Raw genomic sequence first — 11,549 nt, 5'->3', positions numbered from 1 at the left:
TAGTATCCTTTCGTCTGGTTGTGTGTCAGGGTTCGTTGTCTTGTTTGCATGTTTATTGATTACTTTAGTTATGTCTTTTTTGTCGTGTCCGTTTTTCTGTAAGGCTAGTTTTAGGTGGTTGAGTTCTGTCTGTAGATGTTCTTTGTCACAGATGGTGAAAGCTCTATGTACTAGTGAGTCGCTTGACTGTTTTTGTGCTGGGTGGTGGTGCGATTCGGCATGTAGGTGTCACACAGACACCTGTCTGTGTGTGTTGGTTTTCTGTACACTTGATGGCCTAGGGTACCGTCAGCTTTCTTAGAGACAAGAACATCTAGGAAGGGGAGTTTTCCGTTTTCCTCTATATCCATGGTGAAGTGGATATTTGGGTGTTGTTTATTGAGGAAAATAAGGAATTTACGGAGTTCTGCTCTGCCGTGTCTCCATATCACGAATGTGTCGTCTACATAGCGGAACCAAACTTCTGGTTTTTTCGGTGTTTTTCCGAGGGTCTCTTTCTCGAAGTGCTCCATGAAGATGTTGGCGATTACAGGAGAGATAGGAGAGCCCATTGCCGCTCCTGAAGTTTGTTCATAAAATTGGTTGTTGTAGGAGAAGTAAGTGGTTGTTAAGCAGTTATTAAAAAATATATAAGATTGATTACGTTTTTAAATTATACCTCAGGTTCTATGCTATCATCCAATCTTACAATTTTTGATAACTCATTCTCATAAGGAACAGTCATTTTACTCTGCCCTGTACTTTTGTTGTTATCGATTGCCTTCTTCTTTCGTTTCATGATGGTCTTATACCGATTTTCGCATTGTAGAGATGTTTTGGACACACCAAGAATATCTTTTAAATCCATTGCTATTTTCTCCCACATAATTTTCTTTGTTTTAAATTGTTTCATCGGACCAATCATAACCATATATTGACCATTTATCTAGGAGTAATTTTGTTTCACCTTCACTCCATTCGGCTAAATCTTAAAATATTTGTTATTAGATCTTCATTACATTGATAATGTCAATTACATTTTATTTATTTAGTTCAACATAACGATAACAAACGATTTATATATAGCTCTAACAAGATTCAAATTGTGTGATAGATATTATCTGTATTTTAATCGTAATTTTGATGCATATCTATCGTTTTCCTTTTTTTTTCAAGTAAGTTTCCTACCATTTAAAAACTTTTTTGATGCAAAGAGGTAAAATATTAAAGTTAAGTAGCATAGTAAAAAATATTACTAGTACAATTTTCACAAGAAACAAAATATATTACTTTTGCTATTATCAGTCTCATCTATTTCTGATTTTTCTTGCAATTTCTTGACACTGCTACATCCAGATTGGGGTTCAAAATGATCAGTTTCTATATCTGGATGATCACAATTAATATGATTCATTATGGCATTATATGATCCAACAATCCCACAGAAACTGCACACGACAATTTTTCCATCCTCTAAATTCTAATGAAAAATATCAAATTCAGTAAAAAATTAAAGGATAAATTAATAAAATTTGTGCCATTTTGCGTGTAATTTATAGGATGCAAATGTGTACAATTACTGATAAGAATGTACATATATGATATTCCTGATATCATATATTTTAACTCTTACGTGCACAACCAACTTTTACGTTGTTACACAACCAGGGTATCTGGATATCCACCACGAGTTTATCTTAATTTTTGAGTTTCTATGCGAACGGAATCGTTTGAAATAAATTAATTTCATTAAATAAACATCAATAGAAACTATCTAAGCCATATTTGAGTTCCCGAGCCCGCAACAGCTTTCACAAAAAAAGATAACAATACTATGGCTATAAGCAGTAATATGGCGAGGTGGATACCCGGGTACCCGGTTGTGCACATAAGGGTTAATTACATATAATAAAAAATCATTACTTACAGTTATGAACATGAGATGTCTTCTTCTTATTTCTCCCTTGATTGGTTTTCTCGCTCAAGTATAGAGCAACAGTACCATGTAAACATGAGATGTCGAGGTTATTCTTCCTGCAGTGAACAGTCTAGTCTAATCCCTCTCTTTCTCTCCTTCGACGACGCGACGCGTGACGCGCTCAGTGGAAATCAGTCTTACAATCCTACAACTCGAAATGGCACTTCAGCTTTAGCACTGAAAATCTTGGCGTATTCTTTTGAACTTGCACTATTCAGTGCAACCCATGGAACTCGTCCAGTGTTGGTGTGAACTGAGTGCGCACTGGTGCGCACTAACTTTTGCCCAATCGAAAACGCTATTACTTAAACGGTCGCCACTCTGTTTTACCCTTAACAGAGAAGGTGTCGGTTCCTGGAAATCTCTGCTTTGTCGGCTACTGCGGTAAAGGCGGGTATTTGTCTTCCTTCCTTCCTTCCTTCGCTTGTATTGTTTGCCGCTTCGCTCAGGAACTCGTGTGGTTGCAGCATGGTGTAACGTCGTTGTTATAAATTAAGTGGATGGTGTTCTCAGCAATAATTGAGAGGCCAATGTGAATAACACACTTTAAACTTTATTCATAGATTAAATATATAAAACAAAACTAGGCCTTATTCACTCATCACACTCACTCACGCTCATTCGCACAAAACGAGACGTTATTTCTATCTCGCTGTTACTTTAAATCACGCGATATGTCGCGTCGCGTCGCACTAACGACAATATGGCGGTTAACCAAAATGGCCGTCCTACGATGTGGCGTGATGTTGCATCAGCCACCGTATACTAACACTTTCGAGGATAATCACTCGATAATTCCGCGTTTTCTACGCGTGTTACTACTTCGGGATACGTATTAAAACGATTGAGAATTATTTACGGCGACTTCTGGCCGTTTCCCGCACTTCCACGGTTATCTCGTAAATTTCCCGGAAATTCGCGTTATTTCGCGAAAAATCGCCGTTCGCGATATTTATTCTACGCTCGGATTCGATGCCGCGTGCTTCTAACGCGTTTGCAACGATTTAGCCGATTGCGCAATTAATTGAGCCGCGTGGTTCGATACGTCCGTTCCCTACGGATGCCCAACTACGACTCAAGTGGAAGATGGCTGCCTCCATCGCCCGAGTTTCGGGTCTGTTCAAGAACCCTGTCTGTTCGGTTTCCCATTCATTCCGCTAGTAATTTTTCATACGGCCCTTTACAAAGTTATAAATAATGGCCCGTATTCAGAACGCGCTTACAACGATGTTAGCACGCTAACATACTATATTTTACGTCACGTATATTATAGAATTTCAGAGATAAAAGTGCGCTTTTATCGATAAAAGCGCGTTCTGAATACGGGCCATAGTCTAAATAATTCGGAGATAGTCTCCTGAACATGAAATAATTATGGACTTTCCGCTTTTAATTCATTTTAGTGCGGATAATTAGACTTTGCGTTTGGACAACTTCAGTAACTTGTCCAGAATTCGAAAATGTTTCTTTTAGCTTTACATAATGATAAAATAATTTGAAATAATTCTAAATAATTCACTTTTACTGAAATAATTGGCCTGACTACTGAATTAATGCAAATATAAAGTATAATTGATAAAACATCGAGATGAGAGTGTGTATGCACCCTTAATAATTGGTAGGTATTGGAATAATTATAAATAATTCGGAAATAACTGTGAGATGGCTCAATTTGCCTTAAATAATTCTGAACTACAACCTGGAACGTATTTCCAAGCTTCTAATCAAGAAATAACTCGCATGTCGGAATTTCAGTCCGTTGTAACGTACTAACGTCACTTAACGCTATCTAACGTAATTGGAACAACTCCGTTTTTGAATGATAAATGTAATTAATCTGGACTGCAAATAATTAGTAAATGATATAATAATTAATGAAGTGGTTATTTCACCAGTTTTATGAATTTAGTATGTCTCTATCTTTGTCACTCTAATGGTAAATGTCATGTCGTCTCTTTCTATCTTATGGTACTTGTTCCAACTATTTTAAATGCTCGAAATAATTCTAAAATACTCAAAATAATTCGGTTTACATGCCTGTGTGACAAAATAATTATAATAATTAGGTTTTACCAACCTTTAACTGAAATAATCGCTCTTCGGCGTTTGTTAACACTTGTTTCTCTTTTCTAGGATCTCCAAATCAATCACAGTATAAGTTATAGGTAAGTAATGGTTTGTATTGTTATTTTTGCTCTTATCTTCTTATGTTATCTTTATTTAATCTCTTTTCTTTTTATTGTTGGTTATCAAAGTGGATTGAGTTGGGTCACCTGGTGGTTCTTTTTTCCCTGTAGGATATTTAGGTAGGTTGTACGCATATTTGTAATGATTAACTAATTAATAAAAGTATAAAAGTTTTATTGTATCAAAGGATAATTGTATGTAATACAGGGTATCTCAAAATGACCTGACATTTTAATGTATTAATAAAACATATTATTTATTTGAAAAGTACACATGTTTTTATTTTAATATAAAGTACAAATATAAAGGTTATATGTGGAACACAATATCCGATAAATGGCCGCCTCGACTCTGTTTGCAAGCGTTATGGTGACCAAAAGACGTGCGGACTTTTCGAACCGTCTCTGCAAAATGTTCACCATATTTGTAGCGGATTTTCACAATTTCTATGCGTTGTTTGATCGTGTAATTCTCCATGACTAAACCTCAATACTTCCTGATGCCAGCTGTTAAAGGTTAGTACGTCACGTTCGCTACAAAAAAAATGGCGCGCAATTTAAAATGTCAGATCATTTTGAGACACCCTCTATATATTTTTGGCTTTATGGTCTCTAAGATAAGTGATATAATTAGTATGACGAGTGTAAATATTGTATACACCGTATATGCGGCTTGACCTTTTGTAAGATAAATAAAACAAACATAAATTAAATAATCTCTCATGGCGCTTGGCCATGCTAACAAAAGATAAAATCTCTATAACCTGTTCCGCAATTTTTTAGGTCGTGTCTATTGTTCCTTGCTGGTTTCTGCGACAGTGGGCTGCTTCGCATTCTCTCCGCTGTCATCTGAAAGATTTTGGTGGATCGCTGCTTCGAAAGACTTCTTCGCCGCTGCTGTAGGAAGTTGAGCTGGCGTTATTTGGTGCGTATCCATCTGTAATTAATTCAGCCTTTTTATAATTATTCGGCTGCTTGTGAAAAGTAGCGGGCGGTTGCAAGGTTAGGTTGTAACCGGATTTATGCCTCGACTTTGAAATATTCCGTTCTTTTAATCTTTTGTTGATTATTTAACTATCGTAATCATCTGTAGTGACTTACTTTACGGTCGCCACTCTGTTTTACCACCTACAGAGAAGGATGTTTCGTCTTGGTTGTCCCAAGGCATCGGTTCTAGTGGACAGGAGGTCGCTGATTGGATGCCTTCCTTCCTTCCTTCGTATGGATGGCCGTTCGTCTGCGATGCTCGTGTCGTCGGGTGATGTCCCGTTATGAAGCGGTAATAACTTAATATATGCTCAGGAATGGTAATTCTCGTGAAAAATTACGAGATAGGCACTTTGGTGTAACAAAAGTAAAAAATTTATTCAAACAAAACACCAATAATTAATTAACAAGCCCTTTCATTCACTCATTCCATTCACTCGCGTAATTCCGTAGAATTCGACACTGTCTCGCTCTTTCCTTTGTCTCGCGTTGTCGCGTCGCGTCGCACTTACGACGAGATGGCGGTTATTCATGATGGCCGCCCTGAAAGGTTGCGTGACGTTGCATCATCCGTTGCGTACAACGACTTTCGAGGTTATTTCCTCGCTAAATTCGCGCTATCTACGCGTATTGCAATTACGGGATACGTGTTGAATACGTTTAGAAATAATTTACGGCTAATTTTTGCCGTTTTCCGTACTTTTACGGTTAACTCGGATTTTTCACCGAAATTCGCGTTAAATCACGCTAATTCGCGCTTCGCGATCTTTATTATACGTTCGGACACGATGCGGGATAACTTAGATCCTTTGTTTGCAACGATTTACCGATTACGCAATTTTTACGAGCCGCGTGAGTTGTGACGTCCGTCCCGTACGAACGCTCAATAACGACTGACTGGCAAGATGGCTGTCGTCAGTGCCAAGATGGCCAAGGAGAAACGCTGTGTTCAAGTTCCCCTCTTGTGTTCGGTTTCCCCGAATATGGTTAGTTTCTAGTTATTTCATTCACACGGCCTTTTGGTTTAAACTAATAGTAATGATACAAAATAATGTTGTTAACGTAAATTAATTGTTTTTAATAAGTTTTATAAATTTTTATCAGAAATAATTACCTTTGATACCTGAGATGATTCCGATTGGTCCTTAGACTTGTCCAAACGCTGGATTACTAACTTTTAACTAATTTTATACTCGGAATAATCCTCTAATGTACTAATAATTACAAATTTACTCTTGAATTAAATCAAGTATCAAAGTTTTTATTCAAAATATTAATCTGCGACTCGGAAAGCACCCAAATAATTCGTGGATGTTTCGTGTATTATGAAATGACTTTTTAACAATCTGATTTAGTTCAAATAATTCCAAAACTAACTCTATTGGTCCAAATAATTCTGAAATTGACTCTATTGGTCAAGATAATTCTGCAAACATGTGTAAACTACTTTTTTAGTGAGAAATTATTATGAAATCGCACATTCATCTTTTGATTGCGTGTAACAGATCTACACGTCTTTAAACTACTTTTTGACTAATTGGAACATCTTTTACTAACTTATTTAAACTTCTTTCTCGTAACACAAATTAATTATCAACTTTTGGCTGTGACTCTTTTTCCATTATTTATTCATCTTTTGGTTCCAATTACTCGACCTTTTAATATCAACTCAAAATTAATTAATATGTCATCTATGTGACGTTTGTAACATAAAATAATTATTTTTACTTGAATTTTATAAACTTTTCTTAATATCTATTTCCTTACCTTTTAAGTATTTAATATAATTGTATTTTTGTTTCAGGGTCACCAAAAAATTCACAGCGTGCTATTTATAGTATTATTATTCTCGTTATGTTATTCCTTTCTATATTTAATTTACTTTATTATTATTTTTTATTATTCATTATTTTATTATTTTTATTATTATTTTTATTATTCTACCTTTTTATTATTCATTTTAATTATTTATTTTCTTTTTCAGGTTATTCTGCTGGAATATTTTTGGATTGCCTTATCTAGGATCTTTAGGTGGGTTAAGTTATTATCTCATTTTCTTATATATATTTTTTTTTAAACTCTTTTTTCTTTTCTTATATTTTGTAATCTCAATCTTTATTAAATATTAAATATTAAACCTTTGTTATTATAAATAAAATAATTCATATTTAACTCTTTTGAGCCTTTAACAGAAAATAAATGCTTTATAAAAATTGGCCTTGGATTCGATGTGACCTTTTACAAAAGTAATACTAGTAATAATGATAATAATATAAAATGTAAATGGTTAGATTAATTAATATGGTGGTTCTCCTTATTGTCGAGTCCTGTTGCCGTTTCTGCGACGTTTGCTTTTTCTTCTTCAGGGAAGTGTTTCTTTTCCGCAAGAGTGATCCTTGATGCTGTCTTCTGAAATTTGCGGGGTTTATTTAATTAATGGCGTACGGTAGGAAAAATGCATACGATTGCAAGGTTAGGTTGTGACCGGATAATTGCAATTAATTCTAAAAAATCTGTACGGTTGTCTTTAATTTGGAAATAATTAATTAAAATTACTCAAGGTGACTTACGTGGTCGCCACTCTGTTTGACCGAGTTAACAGAGAAGGATAGAGCCAGCGTCTACGGTCCTCGTCCAGCCTGTTGCTATGCGGTAAAAGGGGGTGGATCTCGTCCTTCCTTCCTTCCTTCGCTGGTGGTTGGCTTCCCGTTCGGCTCAATCTCGTCGTAATAACGACGTCGTACGTGTCGCGTAATTATTTAATTAATTAGAGTGAGTGTGGAATTAATTAATGGCCACGTGTTCAACAAAGATATAATTTATTGAATAAAATTGAACAAATAATTATAACGGGCCTCACACACACTTCTCTCACTCACACGCGCACATTCATACGTCTCGAGACTATTAAACTATCTCGCTTTAATTATTGGTCACGCGATATGTCGCGTCGTGTCGCACCTATGGGATGATGCAACTGGTTGCTATGCGGACCTCGCGGTATTTTCTAGCGTCGCGATTTCCGTAATTTACGCATCAGCATGCGTCTTCACTTTACGCGGAACGAATCTACTTGAGATTTATCGAGAAACCGGCGTGAATCGCGTCTTACGATGTTGCGCAATATTAATTTCACCAAAACTCGGTTTTACACTCGAAATTCGCCTTTTCGCGAATAAATTAGCCTTTGCACGGCTATAACTAATTAACGCGCGTTGTTCGTCACGACCTCCGTCGCTTTTTATCGCGAAACTACGCGTTTTCTTTGTGTGAGTCGCCAGCGGTCTTCCGCACGTCCGCTCTACTCGGCTTGGTAACTGCGACTGACTGGCAAGATGGCTGTCCTACCAGCCAAGATGTCCAAGAAGAAACGGTGCGTTCCGTTTCCCCTGTGTGTACTATTTTCCCGGATCTGGTAAGTATCCGTTAACTCATTCATTCTGCCCTTAGGAGGTTACAAATAATTCAAATAATTCGGAATCGACTTCCTGAACATAAAATATAAGTGGACTTTTGCTTTTACATAAATATTTAAGCTAATAATTAATTATTTAAGTGAGGTAATTTCGGCAACCAATGAAATAATTCCAATGTTGGTAAAATCGTTAAAATTGCTTCGAATAATTCGTATTGACTCTAAATAATTATAAATAATTGAGGTATCGTTAAATAAATTAAGTTATTGCCGAAATAATTCATATTAATTAAATAATTATCGAAACCTTAACATGCGAATATGTATGCACCATAAATAATTCGTAGGCCTTGTGAATAGCGCCTAGGTGCTCCTAAACAATTTCAAAAGTTTATAATTAATTCGTTTAAGTCTGGTTTTGTCCAGTATAATTGCTAAATAGCCTATCTGTGGTGTTTTCACCTGAATTAATTCGTATGTTAAGTTTTAGGTCCATTAAGGTATAGTACATGCGTTTCATCGCTACGTTGAATTAATTGGAAATGTTTTTTGGAAATGTTTTAAATAATTGAATTGGACTTTGAATAATTTCTTTTGACTCTAAATAATTGTACAACGGTACCAAATAATTAATTGAACGGTTTTTAAACCAAGTTTTTGACTTTATGTAATTTTTATGTTGTGTCCTTGTCTAACTTACGCAATAATTATGCGATCTCTTTCTAACTACGTAGAAGTGTTCCAATTAATTCGGGGTTAATAAAATAATTAGAGAATGAGTAAAATAATTCGGCGAACATGCCGTTATGTCAAAATAATTAGAATTAAGTGTTTTACGAACCTTTTTCGGTAAGTCTTCGCTCTTCGGCGGTACTAATAGCGTTTTTGCTTTCAGGGTCTCCAGATCGATCTCAGCGTGAATTCAGGGTAAGTATCGGTAAGTATCTTTGTGTTTGTAATTTGTCTTTATTGTGACATGCTCTATTGTTAATTTTCTTTGTTTATTTTCAGGTTATCACACTGGATGTCTTTGGTTCGCCTGTCGGCTTCAGTGTTCCTTAGGATAGTAGGAAGGTTGAAATCTTTATTATTATAATTATATTTTTTATGAAATAGAAACGTATAAACTTTATTGGTATCATATATATGTAAAATAATTAAGTGAATAATATACTGTCATCTTTGGACATAAAATAATTAACAGACTCAATGAAATGATATAATATATTGCTTTTACGACGATCCGTGTGTACGTCAAACGTTTACATAAATGAAATAAAACATAAAATAAATTATCCCAACGTCTTTAATATTAAACCAGTGGGGTTTGGGTCATCATGGATGCTTGAATGTTGTTCTCGTGGAGAGTCTCTAGGCTTGTCGCTGTCTCCTGAACTGTGTGCGTTGGTATCGGCTCGGTGTCGTCTGGTGCTGTCGGCTGTTGGCCTGTTGTCTGTTGTACTTCGACCTATAATTGATTTAGCCTTTTCTGTATTTATCTGGCTAATGGGAAAATTAGCGGACGGTTTCAAGGTTAGGTTGTAACCGAACTCGAAGCCACCGTTCGGTCCCTGAATAATTGGTGTTCCACGGTCGCCACTCCTTTTGACCTCCAAAGGAGAAGGTATTGCTTGCCAACCCTATTGGTCGTCAGCATCACTTATTCCTCGCGCCACTTGATCGGCTTACTCCGACTCTTCTCGGTCGCAGAGGGAAGGGTTTCATTGAATTATAAATCTCTGTATTGCAGGAAATTCACAATGATAGTTTATTCTTAGAAGCACTATTGGTCAATTTTACAGTTATCCGCGTAACGCCGCTCTAGGTGATTGCGCCAGAGACGCGCGCCGCTTATGATATACAATTCTCACAGTTTCGGTATTCATTCATTACTCTTATTCATTCATCACTCGACTGTTCGCGTGCAGGTTAGCCCCCGTTCACTCTTACGCTCGACAATGTTGATATGCGTTCGAAACGGTCCCCGCTAATTGTCCACGCTTGGAGCTGAGCCCCCATTCGCTTTTGCGCTCGACTCCTTTCGACCCGCTATTGAAACGGTCCCGCTCGAAACTCCTGGATGACCATCGGTCGACTCGGTTAGCTTCCGGATAGTAATCCCCGACGACAAGACCCGATGGTGATCCGAAGAGAACTCCTCGAACGCTCTCGCACTCGCCTTTTTATATCTACTCCTTATCCCATCCATGGCGCTCGCATCGCCGTGCTCGCTTTGCGCGCTGTAAGCGCTCACAACGTTAGCTTATCGTATCAGCTACGCCGCTTGGTTTTGTTCCTGCGTTTTATAATTATATAGTTTTTTAATCTATTACTACGTTTACACAGCACGCTTTACGCCGAAGTTATAACATCGATGTTATGAAACCGGCCAATCATAGCTGTTACTCTAAAGAATGGAATGACTGTGATTGGTCAGTTTCATGACATCGATGTTATAACTTCGGCGTAAAGCGTGCCGTGTAAACGTAGTATATGATTTTCTTTATTTTCAGGTACCCCGTTACAATGGAAAGATGCTGCCGCTCGGATTCTCCCGCTAGAGTTACAGGTAAGTACTAAAAGGACTATTTACATATCATCAATTTTTTTCAGCTGCATTCCCTTGGTTATTTACATTATTTACATTTATATGTTTCCCTACAACGATGACTATTGGTTTCTTTCGTCGCGTCGTATTGGGTGCGCCGTGACAAAAATTCACTGACACCCAGTATACGCAGTGATCTCTAATTTAGTAGCACATCTCATTGGTTCTTTAAATAAGAATGACGGTCGGTTTATTCTTAACTCTAACTTTAAATGTCTCGCGACAATTTTTCATGATCACCCGGTATACAGGGTGGATCATCTGAAGTGATCCAGTCAAATATCTCGAAAACTAGTAGGGATAGAGAAAAATGTTTCGTATGAAAAGTTTAGGGTTACACGGGGGAAGTATGGTACTGACCTTGAAAAATCCTTGGAAAGTCATTTTGAAGGTCAT

This window comes from Trachymyrmex cornetzi, unplaced genomic scaffold (genome assembly GCF_001594075.2).
Source record: "Trachymyrmex cornetzi isolate Tcor2-1 unplaced genomic scaffold, Tcor1.1 scaffold125, whole genome shotgun sequence".
Classification (NCBI taxonomy): Eukaryota; Metazoa; Arthropoda; class Insecta; order Hymenoptera; family Formicidae; genus Trachymyrmex; species Trachymyrmex cornetzi.
Note: the sequence above shows the minus strand (reverse complement) of the source record.